The 18,492-nt window shown below is 44.4% G+C and overlaps 1 long non-coding RNA gene across 1 annotated transcript in view; it reads right to left on the bottom strand.

The window, feature by feature from the left end:
* LOC142301310 (uncharacterized) overlaps window positions 1-18,492 on the bottom strand; it is a 116,508-nt gene that overhangs the window by 33,214 nt on the left and 64,802 nt on the right. The window lies entirely within an intron of this gene.

The following is an 18,492-nucleotide window of genomic DNA, read 5'->3' as shown; positions in this document are numbered from 1 at the left end:
CCCAGGAGAGGATTAGATACACAGCTCAGCAAACAGTATCACACATAGGATAGGATTAGATACACAGCTCAACAGACAGTATCACACAGGATAGGATTAGATACACGGCTCAGCAGACAGTATCACACAGTAGAGGATTAGATACACAGCTCAGCAGACAGTATCACACAGGATAGGATTAGATACACAGCTCAGCAGACAGTATCACACAGGATAGGATTAGATACACGGCTCAGCAGACAGTATCACACAGGAGAGGATTAGATACACAGCTCAGCAGACAATATCACACAGGAGAGGATTAGATACACAGCTCAGCAGACTATCACACAGGATAGGATTAGATACACGGCTCAGCAGACAGTATCACACAGGAGAGGATTAGATACACAGCTCAGCAGACAGTATCACACAGGATAGGATTAGATACACGGCTCAGCAGACAGCATCACCCAGGAGAGGATTAGATACACGGCTCAGCAGACAGTATCACAGAGGATAGGATTAGATACACGGCTCAGCAGACAGTATCACAGAGGATAGGATTAGATACACGGCTCAGCAGACAGTATCACACAGGAGAGGATTAGATACACAGCTCAGCAGACAGTATCACACAGGATAGGATTAGATACACAGCTCAGCAGACAGTATCACACAGGATAGGATTAGATACACGGCTCAGCAGACAGCATCACCCAGGAGAGGATTAGATACACGGCTCAGCAGACAGTATCACAGAGGATAGGATTAGATACACGGCTCAGCAGACAGTATCACAGAGGATAGGATTAGATACACAGCTCAGCAGACAGTATCACACAGGAGAGGATTAGATACACGGCTCAGCAGACAGCATCACCCAGGACAGGATTAGATACACGGCTCAGCAGACAGTATCACAGAGGATAGGATTAGACACACAGCTCAGCAGACAGTATCACACAGGAGAGGATTAGATACACGGCTCAGCAGACAGCATAACCCAGGACAGGATTAGATACACGTCTCAGCAGACAGTATCACACAGGATAGGATTAGATGCACAGCTCAGCAGACAGTATCACACAGGAGAGGATTAGATACACAGCTCAGCAGACAGTATCACACAGGAGAGGATTAGATACACAGCTCAGCAGACAGAATCACACAGGATAGGATTAGATACACAACCCTGCAGACAGTATCACCGGTACACACACAGGTACTCACATGCAGTGGCGCGCGCGTGCAAACACACATACAATCACCCCTGATGGGGACCTTGTGCCACACACATACAATCACCTCTGATGGGGACCTTGTGCCACACACACAAACACACAGACACACACACCTTTCACATCATTCCTCCCTGTGACCTCCGGTGGGCGCTCCAGGCAGCTGTGCTGCATGCCATCCTCCCCTGCGTCCGGCCGACATTTCACACATCCAATCGCATACACTCACACATCCGATCGCATACACTCTCACACACACACAGCAGCGGCGGGCAGAGCTGGGGGAGCTGCGGCAGCGGGCAGAGCGGGGACTTGGGAGAACGGAGGGAGGGGGTGTCATTGGAGACGGTAACGGCGGCGGCAGTAGCTGGGGCAGAGCAGGGGACTTGGGAGAACGGAGCGAGGGGTGTGTCATTGGAGATGGTAATGGCGACGGCAGTAGCTGGGGCAGAGCAGGGGCTGGGGAGAATGGAGGGATGGGATGTCATCGGAGACAGTAAGGAGGGGAGGGGAGGGGAGGCGGCCCGTACTCACACATCCCTGCGGTTGACAGGGGTAAAGTGGAGCAAACAGCAGACACTGTGAGCTCCACAATAATGGCGCTGAACTCCTCCCTCTTGTGTTCTGGACAGCCCAGGGGGCGCGTCCACGTCACAGCAGACGCCCACTGTAACGTATGGCAAGGGGTCGGAGCCCGACTATCAGAGTCTATGCACAGGGGCTGCCATAAAGGAAGGAGTTACTGTCGTTACACACAAGGCAAATCCAGCATGGCAGCCCCCAGTGCCTCCAGTAAAATAAGAATTACATAAAAACTAAATAAGCTGCGATTTTCATTTTGTATTAGAAATACTTCATTTCAGAATCACTATTTTTAATACAAAAATAAAAAACCGCGATACCTTCCCTTTAAGGAGCAGAACTGCACTGTATCACTGATCAATCAATTCTCACTCTACAGGTCCTGCCCCTCAATAACTTGAATCTTTGTATTATTAATCACAGACTGAGACTACTACTGTCCTTTTCAATGTTCTTTAGCACTGTAGTAGTACATCACAATCATATTTAGGCCATTTTATCCCTATTTGTAATATTGAGTTTTGCGTTCTGACCTCTTATCCCTAAGCTGTAAAACCATAAAAGGCTGCTGCCTTCCCTGCCCTCATCTTTAAGGGCTCGTTTGCACATTTCGTAATTACATGCATTTACGCTGCATATTGCACTGCAGCATAAATGCATGTGTCCTGCGTCCCCTGCACAATCTATGAAGATTGTGCATGATACGTGCGCACGGTGCTTTTATGAACGCAGCAATTTCAGTGCTAAAATTTTGACCCAAATCTGTGCGTTCATAAAATGAGCATGCCAATTATTTCGTGCGCTTTGGATGCAGCTCCCCTCTGTCTATTTTATAGGCAGCAGCCATAGCGCATGAAATTGGCTTTTCTTCTACAAAAAAACTGCATCCATTATGCAGTGTTTCTGCAGCGATTTGAAGCGCACATGTGTTGTTAAATCGCTGCAGAATATTCGCAGTTATGTGCGCATGAGCCCTAATAGTCTCTGTTATTTTACCCCCTTATTGGCTTTTCTAAACCAAGAGATGTGCTAGCTTGAATGCATTATGGGGAACCTGAGCATTTATGCCTGACATTGTGAGATCACCTTCTGGCTGATACAATCATTAGCATTCACCATAAAATTTATCATGCATTGTACTGCTACCTAGAAATCAACTATTTGGGTGCACTGCAGGGCTCGGAAGGGAAGGAACATCATTTGACTGCAAAATTGGCTGGATTCAGTAGCAAATGCCGTGTTGTGTTTGGAGACTCCCTAATGTGCCTAAACAGTAGATCTCCCCCACAAGTGACCCCATTTTGGAAATTGGACCCATCAAGAATTTTTTTCAGGGGTATAGTGAGTATTTTGAACTGAAAGGTACTTCACAGAATTTGATAACCTTAGGTCGTGATATTGAAAATGTTCATTTTTTTCACAAAAATGTTGCTTTAGCAGCATATTTTTCACTTTTCCAAGAGGCAGCACCAAAACGTGGACCCCACAGTTTGTTATTCAATTTCTTATGAGTACAGGAATAGCCCACATGTGGTCAAAAACCTCTGTTTGGACAAAAGGGCGGGCTCAGAACGGAAGGAGCACCATTTGAGTTTTGGAATAGCTAAAATAAATTGCGGGCACCATGTCATATTTGCAGGGCTCCTTGGGTACCCATACAGCAGAAACTCCTTATAAGTGACCCCATTTTGGAAACTAGACCCCCCATGAATTTTGAGCATTTTGAACCCACAGGTACTTCATAAAAATGTTGCTGTTGCATCAATTTGTTTACTTTTAGGCTATGTGCCCATGATCCAGCGACAATGCATCTAGGACACAGTGTCAACAATCCTGCGGAGATGTGTGTGTTCTCCATGGGAGAACAGTTGCCTGTGGCCACGATCCGGGTTCAGGCTGCTTCTGACTTTAGCTCTATTCTCCCCGTGGAGAATATTGTCGTCTCCACAGCATAAATTGACATGTTGAGACTCCGGAAGCCACACTGCAGGTCAGTTTATGCTACATAGAAAAGAAACACAGTGGGCAGGATAGTTAGAAAAATCCACTGTGCTTGTACTGCACAATGCAGCATTTTGGACGCAGAAAAAACACTCTGGCCCCAAAATGCTGCAAACCTTAATCGTGGGCACACAGCCTAAAAAGCTAGAATAGATAGATAGATAGATAGATAGATAGATAGATACCCCCCATAACTGAAACTCCAGAGATTTTCCGATGCAGGGGGTGCAAAAACCTTTTCCCGGAGTGCCGTTAAAAAGCAGCGCTGAGTAATAAGGTCCCTTAACTGCTGCCATTAAAAGGCGCATCGGCGGTCATTACTGGGTTAACAAACTAGGAAGTGCATTTTTTTCCCATCATGCCTTGTGAAAATAACAAACTTCTGGCTAAATATCATTTTAACAGAAAAAAAGAATAACATAAAATGTTATAAAGATAATTTTAATCAAATGTTATAAAGATTTGTGAAGCTCTGAAAATGTAAAATGGCGTCCACAATCTATTCAAACCAAATTTATAATTTGTTCCTTCCCAAGCCCTATCATGTGCTTAAAAAGAAGTTGTTGACCACAAATGGGATTATCCCGCATTCAGAACAATTTACCGTATTTTCCGGCGTATAAGACGACTTTTTAACCCCTGAAAATATTCTCAAAAGTCGGGGGTCATCTTATACGTAGGGTGTCATCACTTTACACAGAATAAAAGATATTCTCACCTCTCCTCCATGCCTGCGCTGCCTCCAGCTGTTTCTTGCAGACCGGAGGCACACATCCGTGCACGGAGCGGCCGCTGCAGGATGTCATCATGGCTTTACTACAGTCGAATGCTTTACGGCACCACAAAGCATTCAATTATGGCAGTAAAGCGCTAACAGTTGCGGCGGCCCAGTGTATTGGACGCGCTTTACTGCAGTTGAATGCTTGTGGCGCCAAAAAGCATTCGACTGTAGTAAAGCCATGACAACATCCTGCAGTGGCCGCTCTGTTCACGCTATGACGAAGGGGTCTGTGTGCCTGCGGACTGCAAGAAACAGCTGGAGGCAGCGCGGCACCGAGGAGAGGTGAGAATAACTTTTATTGTGGGTAAAGAACAGCATGATAGGGGACAGAAGGGAACCAGCAGGAGGGCATTATTAAACAATGGGGAAATTACTGTATGGGACATTAAGGACAGGGCCCATTACTATACAATGGAGACATTAAAGCAGGAGGGTATTATTAAACAATGACATTAAAGCAGGAGGGCATGGAGTCCAAAATGGCCGCTGTCAGAGGCAGACGTGGATGAGGGAGCTCCTGAACATCGGCTGACCTCCTGCTCTTCTGCTGAAAATATATCTGCTGGGACCCACCATCCACGTCTCTGGGACACCCCTGGACGGGGGAGACCCCAATTTTCCAACCTCACCCACACTGGGACCCCCAAGGAGCCTCTCAACACTGAGACCAGGAAGGGCACTAGAGGCGGCGGGGCCCAAATGGCGTGACCCCTAAAGACAACAGACACCCGCTGGAGGAGGTCCGGAGAACATCCGCGGGTCCAGATTGAACGGATCAGGATCCGGAGGCCTTGCCCCCCCCCGATCTGGACCAAACTAGATGGCGAGCCCGGCGTCCCGTGCAGAACGGAGAAGAACCGCCGCCATCTTGAGTAATCGACCGCCCGGACCCGAGGACGGAAGACAGTGCGGTGACTTCACTGAACGCGGGAGTAAGCCAGATGACCTGCAGGGAAGGGGGGCGCCGGCACTTACCTGTTCCTGAAGATCACAGGTCCGGAGTGGAGAAGGTCACGAGCCACGTCTGATTCTCTGGCGGCTGCTCGGAGTTCCTGGGAGCCGGTCGGAAGTTTCGCGGTGGCTGCAGGCGGCACTTCGGGAGACCTCGCTAGGACCCGAGGGGAGAACAGGCGGTGAGTGTAAATTCCCCGGACACCCATCCCCACACCCGCCTCACGGACCCTTGGCAAGCCCCAGGGCCCAATCTGCTGCACCTCACAAGCCCAAGTGCAGGCATCCGCCACCTCGGCATCCCCCTCCATAGCCGGCTACTTCATGTGGAACAGAGGCCTGACACGCTGCCGGGCATTTGTCCGTGGGGAGAGCAAGGACTGGTGCTGGGTGGGAGACACCAAGTGAAGATCACAAACTAGAGGCCTGACTTGTGGGGGGAGAGGAGGGGGGAACGGAACCCCGTTAAAAGGGACCCCCTTTACAGCCAGCACGAAGAGATTACAAGTCAAAGGGGTTGATCCTCACCTTCTTCTCACTGCTGGGTGCCCTGACGGTCTGCGACAGGACCCCCATAACTGGGGCTGCAATAAGGGAACTCTGGCAAGACCTTAAGATCCGGCTTAGGTCACCAGTGGGGCTTTACAGAAGAGCTGATACAGAGAGCTGCCACACAGATCTACCTCTAACATAAAGACACTCTCTCCTCGCATGCTACCCCCCCCTCTAGGGGCATGTAATGCTCTAGACTCCGAGCTGCCCAGAGGGAGCAGAGAGGCCAGACCCCCACCCTCTCCATTTAAACATAATACTACAAGTGGTCGGCTTCAACATGGTCAAAATTGGCAACAAAAGGGTCAGTTCTTTGCCTAGACCAGCCGCGTCCACTACCCAGGCTGATGTCGATAAGTTTCTCAAAAAACACCTACACCCAGTGGAAGCTGAAACCGACAGCCTCCAGAGCACATCTACTAATGATGTACAGGATATGGAAGATGACGAAAGTGACACAGAGGGTGCTGATACCAGCAAGAGCCTCCCCATCTGTAGATCTTTTATTAAACGGATTCTCAATAAAGCCTTGGAGCCAGTAGTAAAAGAACTTTCAGACATTAAACAAGATATTGGCCAAATAGGCCACAGAGTGGAAACCTTGGAAGCTTTCCATGCCACTATTACCACCACCTCCAATGCTATCATCTCTTGCCTTCACCAATAGGAGGACAGTGTCAATCAAATACATACCATTCTGGAGGACCATGAAAACAGAGAAAGGCGAAACAACCTCAGATTAAAAGGTCTTCCAGAATCGGTAGCAAATGAAGCTCTGATCTCGGCTATACAATGCATTTTCTCTGACCTGGTGGACTCTGATCCCGCACCACCAATGGAGCTGGTCAGAGCTCATAGATCACTGAGAACCTGACCCAAACAAGGGGAACCACCAAGAGACGTCATCTGCCGCATTCTGGACTACCGAATTAAAGAACTCAGTCTTAAAAAAGCAAGAGAAGCTGACTCCATAAGTTACGAAGGCTGCAAAATCCTGATATTTCAAGATCTTGCCTCCACCACCCTGACAAAGAGGCGATTGCTAAAACCCTTCACAGAAGTGTTACGCCAACACCAATTTCCATACCGCTGGCTATTGCCATTTGGCATTGCAATAACAGCAAACGGGAAACACTACCAAGGCAAAACATCTGCTGAAATAAGACAAATCTGCGAAGATCTGGGGATCATTCTGGAGAAATACCCTGAGCTGGAAATCCATCACTCGACATCTACATTACAACCGCTCCCAGAACCGTCACTGTGGCATAGCCTCACTCCAAAGACCCACAGATCCATATGCAAAGTTGCAAAGAAACTCCTGATGAACTCAGAAAACGAGCCCCACTGAAGGGGCCTAGGCTCTGGTCTATTGTTGCCTATTACTGTTTATGCACGTTAAAAGCATGAAGTCACTATAGGGGTTTAGCACTTACTGCTCCCTTCTGACGCACGCTTATACTTATTTTGAATTTCAAAATGTTGACAATGTTGAAATTAACACCCTGTTTTCCTCCGAATCCTCCTCTACCCTCTATCTTCTCTATTTCTTCTTCTCCCACATTGGTCGTAGGCCTGGTCCATTTATCCCTCTGGAAAAAGAAAAAATTGTCCACCCGCAACTGTCATCATGGCGACACATCATAAGGTATTTACTGTGATAAGTTTTAATGCACACGGGTTAAACTCCCCCATACCAAGGTCACAAACTCTATCTAGCTTACATAAGAAGCACGCCGACATAATCTTCTTGCAGGAAACACACTTCCGTGAAGGCAAAATCCCATGCTTCGACAAAGCACACTACAACACCTGGTTCCATGCCCCCTCCCCAAACAAAGGTTCTAGGGGGGTCTCAATAGCCCTTGCCAAAGATATACCCTTTTTGCCCCGAGGTGTTGCTATTGACCCTGAGGGCCGGTTCATATTCGTTAAGGGTTTACTGGCCGGCTCAATGGTAACCTTAGGGAATATATACGCCCCCAAATGTCAAACAGATCCGTTGGCTAATGTCCACACAAAAAATTCCGTACTTTTTCAGAAGGTACTCCAATACTTTGTGGTGATTTTAACGTAGCTCTGGAACCTAAATTAGACTCCACCGCAAAAAAGAGCCCCATCTCTCTAAGGGACCTCTCTTGGATCAAAAGCTCTCTCCTCTCCCTTTCTCTGACTGATATCTGGCGCTATCAACACCCCACAACCAAAGACTTTACTTCTCTCACCCTCATAAATCATATCACAGACTGGACTACATTTTTCTACCTAGGCACCTACTACCTAACGTCACTGACACGGCGATCCAGTCAATACCTTACTCTGATCATGCTTATGTTTCGGCTAGTTTCTCACTTCAGAGGCCATATTGGCTCCACCATACATGGAGATTAAATGAATCAATTCTCTCCTCAGAAGACAATAGGAAACTCATCTCTGAATGTCTCCGTAATTACTTTGCGGTGAATAAGACACAAGATATCACGGCCCCAATTTTGTGGGAAGCACACAAAGCGGTCATAAGGGGAGAACTGATTTACATTTCCTCACACCTTAATAAGCAAAGGAAAATGTATTTGCAAAATCTGTATGAAGAGATAGCCACATTGGAAACTCAACATAAGAAATCCCTCTCCCAACAGACATTGCAGCAATTGACCGTGAAGCAGGAGGCAATTAGAGACATACTCAATAAACAGTCGGCCAAACTATACCTCTGCTGGAAAAATCTCCATGGGGACAAAGCCTCTAAACTTATGATGTCCCTGATTAAAGAAAGGCAGGCTCACACTTTTATACACGTAATTAAAACTCCTCAGGGCCAACGTACGCAGGACTATTCCCAAATCTCAAAAGAATTCTTACGATTTTATAAAGACTTATATCAAATTCGACCAGAAGAGACAGCAATGGAAAGGGACAAGAGGAAATGCGACATACAAAACTATTTAGCCAAACTAAATCTCCCGAAACTCTCCAAGCTACAACAAGCATCCCTAGAAAAAACGTTCTCTCGCGCTGAGGTTCAGTCCATTTTGTCCAAGAGCCCTTTGGGGAGAGCATCAGGTCCGGATGGCCTACCCATTATATATTACAAAAAATCCTTTGATATCCTAGGAGATCATCTCCTAGCAACGTGCAATGCTCTACTACCCGGCGATCCTATTCCCAAACAAGCATTGGAAGCTCACATATCATTAATACACAAAGAAGGGAAAGATCCAGAGTGTTGTGGAAATTTTAGACCCATTTCACTCCTGAATGTGGATCTAAACATTTATGCTAGTTTAATTGCCAACCGGGTGGCGGAAATCCTTCCCGACCTCATCTCCCCGGAGCAATCTGGATTTGTAAGAGGAAGAGAAGGGAAGGATAACGCGCTACGCCTGCTAAATTTAATGCAACACGCCAGGACTTATAAGTTGCCTTTTGTGCTGCTGGGAACGGATACCGAGAAGGCATTTGACAGGGTGGACTGGACTTTTTTGCAGGGAACATTAGAGGGCTTTCACTCACCCCCGGATGTTATACGCGCAATTCTACAGATGTACACATCCCCCATAGCCAGAATTAAGATAAATAATACTATCACCGATCCCTTTGACATCAAAAATGGAACAAGGCAGGGATGCCCCTTGTCCCCCCTACTCTGTCATGGTCCTGGAGCCATTAATAAATTCCATCCAGGGGGACCGGGAACTCGAGGGGTTCAACCTGCAGGGAATTCACCACAAGTCCGCCGCCTTTGCGGATGACTTGTTGGTAGTAATGTCCAGACCGGAAAGGGGTTTCCCTGCCTTCATGAAAATACTAGAGGACTACAGCCACTGGTCCAACTTCAAAATCAATCTATCCAAGTCAGAAGCACTAAGCATTAATATCCCTTGCAATGTTACTAAATCTCTCCAAAAATCGTTTCCTTTTCGGTGGCCAAACAGTTACATTACATATCTAGGCATCAAGCTAGGGAAAACCTTCAAGTTCTTGTTTGATCTCAACTACAAGCCTCTCCTCCCTAAACTCACCGGAAAAACTTAATTAAAAGTATCATACTCCTAAAACTCAATTACCTTTTCCAAATGTTACCCATACCAATTCCCAAATCATTTCTCTCCCATTGTAATGCTTTAATCTCCAACTATGTCTGGAACAAACACAAACCGAGAATCAACTTTCATACATTGAGCATCCCAAAGGACAAAGCGGGTATGGGGCTCCCCAACATATCCATATATTACCAAGCCGCCGTTCTCTCCAGAACAGTAGACTGGATCAGACATCCGCCGAATAAGCTATGGACAACAATAGAGGAATACCTTGCTCCCACCCCTCTACGAGCCCTGTTACTCTCTCCTCCCTGCCAGGGAGATAGAAGAATCTTCACCAATGATCTAACGAGAACACTCTTACAGAACTGCAGAACTGGAATAAAAATAGCGAGATATTGGCCCCGCCTCTCTCCCCTCTAACCCAAGTCTCTGATATCTTAGATGCCAGAGTAAACCTTACCGCATCCACGAAATCCACGTACCTAAGCAATGCAAAGGTTCCGGTGACAGACCATTTGGTAGATGGCTCTCTGGTATCTAAACAGGAAATTTGTAAGAACCCCCTCCTCTCTAAGCTTACATTTCTCCACCATATGAAACTAAAACACGTGATCCAGCCATTACTACCACAATCCCGTCTCGACAGACCTCCAACAACCTTTGAATCATTCTGCATGCAAACCCGGACCCCCAGAAAAATACTATCTCATTTATATAATACCTTGCTTACAAAAAAGCTAGTAGTGAAGAGAGCATATATACTGAGATGGGAAAGGGATCTGAATACTACATTCACCGATGCGCAAATGAGCCAAATTTATAGGGCCTCACACGGACCGTCATGTTGTGTGAGAGTCCAAGAGAATTCATTCAAAGTGGTTGCGAGATGGTACATTGTCCACACCTCATCTAATACATGGAGTTCCTCCTCCTCGGATCAGTGCTGAAGATGCGAGAGGGACAAAGGAACGTATCTTCATGTGTGGTGGACGTGCCTGATCCTCCAAACCTTCTGGAGGACAGCATCACAGCTAATATTTGACCTCACAGGCAAAACGGTGATCCTGGACCCAAGGCAATTGCTCCTGAATTTCCCAAAGTGGCCTAAAGATAAAGATAATTCGAAATTAGTGTCATTTGTGGGTTCAGCCTGTAAACTTCTTATTGCTCAATTGTGGCGCACGACGAAGATTCCCACCCTCTCGCAGCTCTTGCTGAAAATTGATCAACTATATTATGATGAAGAACTCTCAGCCCTTTCACGTCAGAATATGCTCTCTTTCCTTCAGGTTTGGAATGCATGGCAGGCCTATAAGTCTAAACCCTACTTTCTAATAGCTACTACGCAGAAGGTAACATAGACGACTTTAAGTCATCTTATCCCCCACCAAGGGGATGAACGGCATATCGCTGATCATTCTTGGCATGGGATGAATGGACTCTAGACCAAAAACGTTTCCTTTCTCTTTTTTTTTTCTACCCTCTTCCTTTTCCTTTAATCTCTTGGACCCACTAACTCTACTCCCAAAACTGAATTTCATATGATATATCCTTGCTCTCTTGAATGTCAGTTACCTCCCCCATTCCATAGTTCCTATTGTATTTACTGTAAAAAACTGTTTCATATTAATCCGGAAAGCAGGTGAATGATCTAGTTCGGACTTTCCCACTGTCTGATAGATAGTTTTATTATTTGGATAAGCCTTGATCTTTCAGATAGTCTTGAGACATAAGGATGAATTAGTAACATCCGGTTCAATTGCAATAATACTAGATCTGATTGTGTTTTCTGTTGACTTTGTATTCTTATTATTGTTTCAATAAACAAAACATTGAAGAAAAAACAAAAAGCCAGCACTAAATGTGCACTTCAGCACTAAAAATTCCAAACTGTACTTATTATAAAAATTTTGAGATTTTTGGCAAAAAATTGCAATTTGAATGTGAACAGTCACCATTTTAGTGTTAGGACGGCCCCAACAGAGATTTGCCGTGGAGTGGCGGGGTGGCTCAAGAAATTGCAATTTTTTGCCAAAAATCTCAAATTTATAATAAGTACAGTTGGAATTTTTAGTGCTGTAGTGCACATTTAGTGCTAACTTTTTTGTTTTTTCTTCATTGAATTGGTCGGTGGTTGACCCCCACCTTGCTATGCATTCCTATTTGGGATGTATTCCACCTGTCTAGATTTTGGCAATTGGTGACTGTTTACATTCAGTCATCAGGCCCTGTCCACAGGCTATTTACTTCATGCAGCATTTGCTTGGACCTGTCCCGCCCACAGCCATGACTCAGTCATGGGTACGGGATTGAAATAGACCAGGTGAGTGCTGCTAAGAGCAGTTCTACTATTTCATATGTGAGGCCATTTGGCACATTTTATAAAAATATTTTAGTGTTAGGACTGCCCCAACAGAGATTTGCCGTGGAGTGGCGGGGTAGCTCAAGAAATTGCAATTTTTTGCCAAAAATCTCAAATTTATAATAAGTACAGTTGGAATTTTTAGTGCTGTAGTGCACATTTAGTGCTAGCTTTTTTGTTTTTTCTTCAATAAACAAAACATTAAAACAAACAAAGCAGGAGGGCATTATTAAACAATGGGTTCATTAAAGTAGAGGACATCACTAATCAATGGGGACATTACTCGGGTCGGCTTGCACTCGAGTATATACGATATATACCAAACTCTATATTTTAACTGGAAAAGTTGGGGGTCATCTTATACGCCCAGTCGTCTTGTACATTGGAAAATAAGGTACTTAATACATTTTATGTTCAATTTTCTCCTACTCTTTACAAAAATGAAAATATTTCAGCTAAAGCTACATTTTAGTGGTATAAATATAATTTTTCACCTTCCAATCAACTTTGTCTTAATTTCTGGGTAGCACCTGAGGGGTTAACAAATTTCCTAACAGCAGTTTAGAATAAATTGAGTGGTGCAGTTTTTAAATTGATATCAATTCTAGATATTTTCTAATATATACGCTCCTCAAAGTCACTTCAAAATGGAATAGGTCTGAAAAAATAGGATTTGTAAATTCCTTTGGAAAAAGACTTAAAATTGCTATGAAATTTTAACCCTTCTAAAACTATTACATAATAAAGGATGTTTAGATAAGTTGATGCTGATGTACAGTAGACATATGAAAAAAGCTATTTATTAACTATTTATTTTGTTATGATTACCTTATATAAGGAGATAAACATTGAAAGTTTGAAAATTGCACTTTTATCTACATTTTCATAAAATTTCAGATTTTTGAAGAAAAAAACTAAAAACATATTAAATTAAATTTGCTGCTAACATAAATTAAAATCTCTCCCAAAGAACAAAGTCTCAGAAACACTGGGATATGTTGAAGCATTTCAGAGCTATTATTACATAAAGTTAAATTTGAAGAATGGGGCTTGGTCACTAAGGTTAAAATTGGCTTGGTCACAAAGGGTTTTAGACTGGAAAATAAAAAGTATCCCAAATGAAGGAAATTGCGCAAGTGTTTTGCCTTGATTTATTAAATAGTTGTGTGGAAACAAAACCAGGGACAAAAAAAGGCATTTTATGGATATTTGGTACTGTATATATGTAACAGTTAATAGTTAAACTAATAGACTATGACAATCTCTGTCAATTTATTATTTTTGACCAATTACGTATGCAGTAATATTTCCAGTGGCTTTTGACCCATTGAAATTGAATAGCTGTGTATTCCATCTTTGGCTAATGCTATCCTTCTTAAATTAATTCATATTAGTTTTGCTTAGCTGCAGGGTGAGTGTACCTCATTTAAGCAGCTGTCACCCAACTGTGTACATTATACCTTAACTAATTTTGTTTTATAATTCCTTGGTCAAGGTTAGGAAATTGAAAGAAAATAAATTGAAGCATACTTCTTCAATATATTTCTATAGATTAATATGATATTATATCTTTCAACATTAGGTGAAGTGAATCAGGGACTATGCATATATTTGTCTGGCTTTCGATCTGTTTTTCTCTAAATGTAATAATATGTTTTAAATAGCTTGCTAAATGGCGAACTAATATGTTAGGGTAGCTGACATAAGCAATGGAGCATCACGTTACTGTAATATCATAAAAACATTAAGCATACAATGTTTGTAATATTGAGTGTGAATTGATCTGTGTACTGTGTAGTCATCTTGTTATATACAAATGTTATTTTTTTAAACTTTCTAAAGAGCCTTTGAAATTAAAATGTGTCATTGAATAATGTGTTTTAGTTCTATAGAATCTTGTTGCAAAAAATACAAGTGCACAATCTTGTGCATGTGTATTTGTGTCTATCTATCTATCTTGTAACAAAGCAAGCTAGGAATGGGCTAAATCCTAGTACAGCAAGGCTTGATTACATGGACCTGGCTAGCTTTGACTAAAGGCCATGTCTCACTAAGCAACATCGCTGCTGAGTCACGGTTTTTATGACACAACAGCGATCTTGCTAGCGACGTTGCTGTGTGTGACATCCAGCAACAACCTGGCCCCTGCTGTGAGGTCGCCGGTTGTTGCTGAATGTCCTGGACCATTTTTTGGTTGTTGGTATCCCACTGGGCAACATGTCTGACACCATATCAACAACGAGCAACTTCGTTGGCGACTCAGAATTCAGCGACGCAGGCGTGGTTTTGCCTTTTCTTTACAACGCCCTCTTCAACTTCGATTGGTGGTCACGACTTCAGCTTTGCTTGAAAATAAGGCAACAAGGTCGCACTTCCGTCCTTTGTTCACGAGCACATACTGCTTTTCGAATCATACTAGAGACCTCCAGGCTTGCGTGCTGGTTTGCAGATCTTATTTAAGCTTTCCAGGCTTCTGACTTCCACGTCGTTTCATCTTCCACCACCTCGTACTAGAGACCTCCAGGCTTGCGTGCTGGTTTGCAGATCTTATTAATGCCCTCTTCAACTCCGATTGGTGGTCACGACTGCGGCTTTGCTTGAAAAAGAAGGCAACAAGGTCGCACTTACGTCCTTTGTTCACGAGCACATGCTGCTTTTTGGATCGTGCTAGAGACCTCTAGGCTTGCGTGCTGGTTTGCAGATCTTAAGCTATCCAGGCTTCTGACTTCCACATAGTTTCATCTTCCACCTTCTGATAGTTATATTCCATTTCCTTGGTAGGTATCATTTGGGGTCTTGTTTGATATAACTGTATTCTGCATTGTGTTCATGCTTCTACACTTGCAAGCCTATACTGCTTGGTGTGAGTATCCATTTTGTCTTTCTGCTGCATTTTATGTGCGTGTGCAATTATAATAATTTCGTTATTGTTTTGTTGATACTTATCTCATTTTATCATTTTATTTTGCAGTTTGCACATCATTAACGACACCGAGTGTGCTGTTTTGGTTGCTGCATTGCTGATTGAGGCAGCTCGGCAAGAAGATGAGGCACAGATGCGTTCCAAACGAAGAAGTCGCATGTGGACCAGAGAGTGGCTGCTGAAGAGGTCCCAATTCTCCCACATGCGACTAGTAAGAGAGCTGCAGGAGAAGAGTCCTCAAGATTTTCGGAATTGTATGCACATGTCAGAGGAATCTTTCAAATTGATACTGGAAAGTGTCAGGCCATTTATTCAAGGACAGAATACATGAATGCATGCTGCTGTCCTGGCAGAGGAAAGATTGGCCATCACGCTACGATTCCTGGCCACTGGACGCTCACTGCAAGACTTTTTCTGCAGCCATTTCAAGGCCCCTGCTCAGTATTATAATTCCGGAGACATGTAATGCGATTGTACGCAGTCTCAGGAGCTACATGCAGTTTCCCAAAACAAAAGAGGAATGGATAAAGATTGCCTCAGATTTTGACCAGCTTTGGCAGTTCCCTAACTGTGGTGAGGCTTTGGACGAGAAACATGTGCGGATCACCCAACCATGGAACAGCGGATCGTATTTCTTCAATTACAAGGGCTATTTCAGCGTCATTATGATAGCCCTTGTTGACGCCAATTACGAATTTATAACTGTTGAAGTTGGCATGAATGGAAGGGTTTCCGATGGTGGTGTTTTAGAGCACACACATTTTGGAGAGCGATTGGACAACTGTGAACTGAACTTGCCACCCAACTCTGAGACTAGAGACAACTTTAATTTTGTGTTTGTCAGCGATGAAGCATTCCCGCTTCATGCAAATCTTGTAAAACCATTCCCCCAAAAAAGTCTGACGGAGGAAAGACGAATTTTCAATTATTGTTTGTCAAGGGCACGTCGGGTTGTTGAAAACGCTTTTGGGATCATGGCCAATCGCTTCAGAGTTTTCCACACACCTATAAACATGAAGCTTGAATCAATAGACTATGTTGTTTTGGCCTGTTGCCTGTTGCACAACTTCCTTCGCCGGCACGATGCAATTGGGTACTGTCCACCTGGCTTTGTGGACTCTGTAGACGTAACAAATGAGGAAATGGAGCTCGGTGAATGGCGTGCAAACGATCCTGCAATTGCAGGCCTTCAACCAGTCATACACGGCAGAAACAAGGATGATGCGAAGGCCTGCCGAGAAAACTACTGCCAATATTTTAATGGTCCTGGTGCTGTTACTTGGCAGCATCAGAATTTATAGTGGTATAACGATGTAATATGAACAATCCTTTCAATTTGTGTAATCATGTGTAATAAACGTTACGTTTTAGTTTTTAAAATACTTGTTATTTGAAAAAATAATGGCCCGTCCACGTACCATGTTTCAACAAAAAATAAGCCACTGGCTTATATTAATTTTTATGGCCAAAGTTGGCCTAGGGTTTATTTTCGGGGGGGGGGTCGGGCTTATTTCTCCAAAACGGAACCTACCATATGTTTATTGCAAAAAAACAACACAAACACATCCTTGGTTTGTGTTGCTTTTTTGCTGTGTTTGTAGTGCTGTAGTTTTGCTTGTTTATAACAAAACTGCAGCACTAGAGGGAAAATGCGCGCGCGCACACAAACATACTGACCGGTACATACATACACACACACAGCCACATACATCCATACTCAACATCCACTGATGCTGCCGATTCATGTCCGGGTCCTGGGGGAAGCCTCCGATCTTGTCTTCTTCCCGTGGAATTGTCCTGTGTGCAGAAGTGCCGGTGAAGTAGCGAAGTACAGTAAGCTCAAAGACCTTTGTAACGTCACCGCGTTAAGTGACCGCGCGTGCGTCACAGGTCCTTAAATTTCCTGTACCTATCTGGCGCTAATGCACACTGGATGATTGCACGGTGATCGGAGGCTTCCCCAGGACCCGGACATGGATTGGCAGCATCAGGGTTTCGGTGGACATGGTGAGTATGGATGTACATGCAAAACTTCAAACAGGTATATTCCTCCAAGCAAAATGCAGTCCTGCTGGAACTCTGGCTGGAGAAAGCAAAAATCAGGCCTGAAAGCCTTTTTATTGTCTGTGTTTTCAGGGCTACGCTCAAAAATACAGCCGAGCAATAGTAACAATAATAACAATAGAAAACATGATTTAAAACAAACAAAAAATATATTAGTGGCTGCCGCCCTGCTGTTGGGACGCCACAAACGTTGCGAGCATCACTCCATGCTGCTTTACTGCTGCTGCCAGTGTGCGCTGTGCTGCTGCCAGTGTGCGCTGTGTTGCCATAATACTCCTGTGTGAGGCCTGAAGGTCTTCTAATGTTTTGATTTCTATGGAGGGAATGGTACAACTTAACAAGGCTAATTATGTTTATACATATAATTTAGAGGTACATGTTTGTTGTTAAAACTTATGGTTTTGGTTTTCCTCCTCGTCAGGTACTAATGACGGGCTGATGTTCCACCAAAAACGTCTGGCATCACCGGCTAGGGTGAGACAAAACACTTCATAGTACATGATAGCTCTATCCTTTCCAAGTTATATGCCCCTTGTTTTATCTTCAAAAATTACCGGAAGGCAAGCCTGCACCCATGACATGGAGTGATGAGGGAGAGACTGCAGGTGGCTCGTGCTAGGGCTCCGAGTCTGGAGGTGGCTCCTGCTGAGGCTCCGGGTCTGGAGGTGGCTCCTGCTGGGGCTCCGGGTCTGGAGGTGGGTCCTGCTGGGGCTCCGGGTCTGGAGGTGGCTCCTCCTGGTGCTCCGGGTCTGGAGGTTGCTCCTGCTGGGGCTCCCGGGTCTGGATAAAATATACCTTATAATATTTTCACGCTGAGGTAACTGAGAAGTACTACTCTTGTGGTACTACTCATGTGCTGTCTCATGTGGGCACTGTATGGCGGTACTACTCTTGTGGTACTACTCATGTGCTGTCTCATGTTGGCCCTGTATGGCGGTACTACTTATGTGGTACTACTCATGTAACTGAGCAGCCATATACTGCGCTAATCGCTGACCCCTGCCCCGCTC

The sequence above is a fragment of the Anomaloglossus baeobatrachus genome, chromosome 4, assembly GCF_048569485.1.
Source record: "Anomaloglossus baeobatrachus isolate aAnoBae1 chromosome 4, aAnoBae1.hap1, whole genome shotgun sequence".
Classification (NCBI taxonomy): Eukaryota; Metazoa; Chordata; class Amphibia; order Anura; family Aromobatidae; genus Anomaloglossus; species Anomaloglossus baeobatrachus.
Note: the sequence above shows the minus strand (reverse complement) of the source record. Positions and strands in the feature narration are given on the sequence as shown.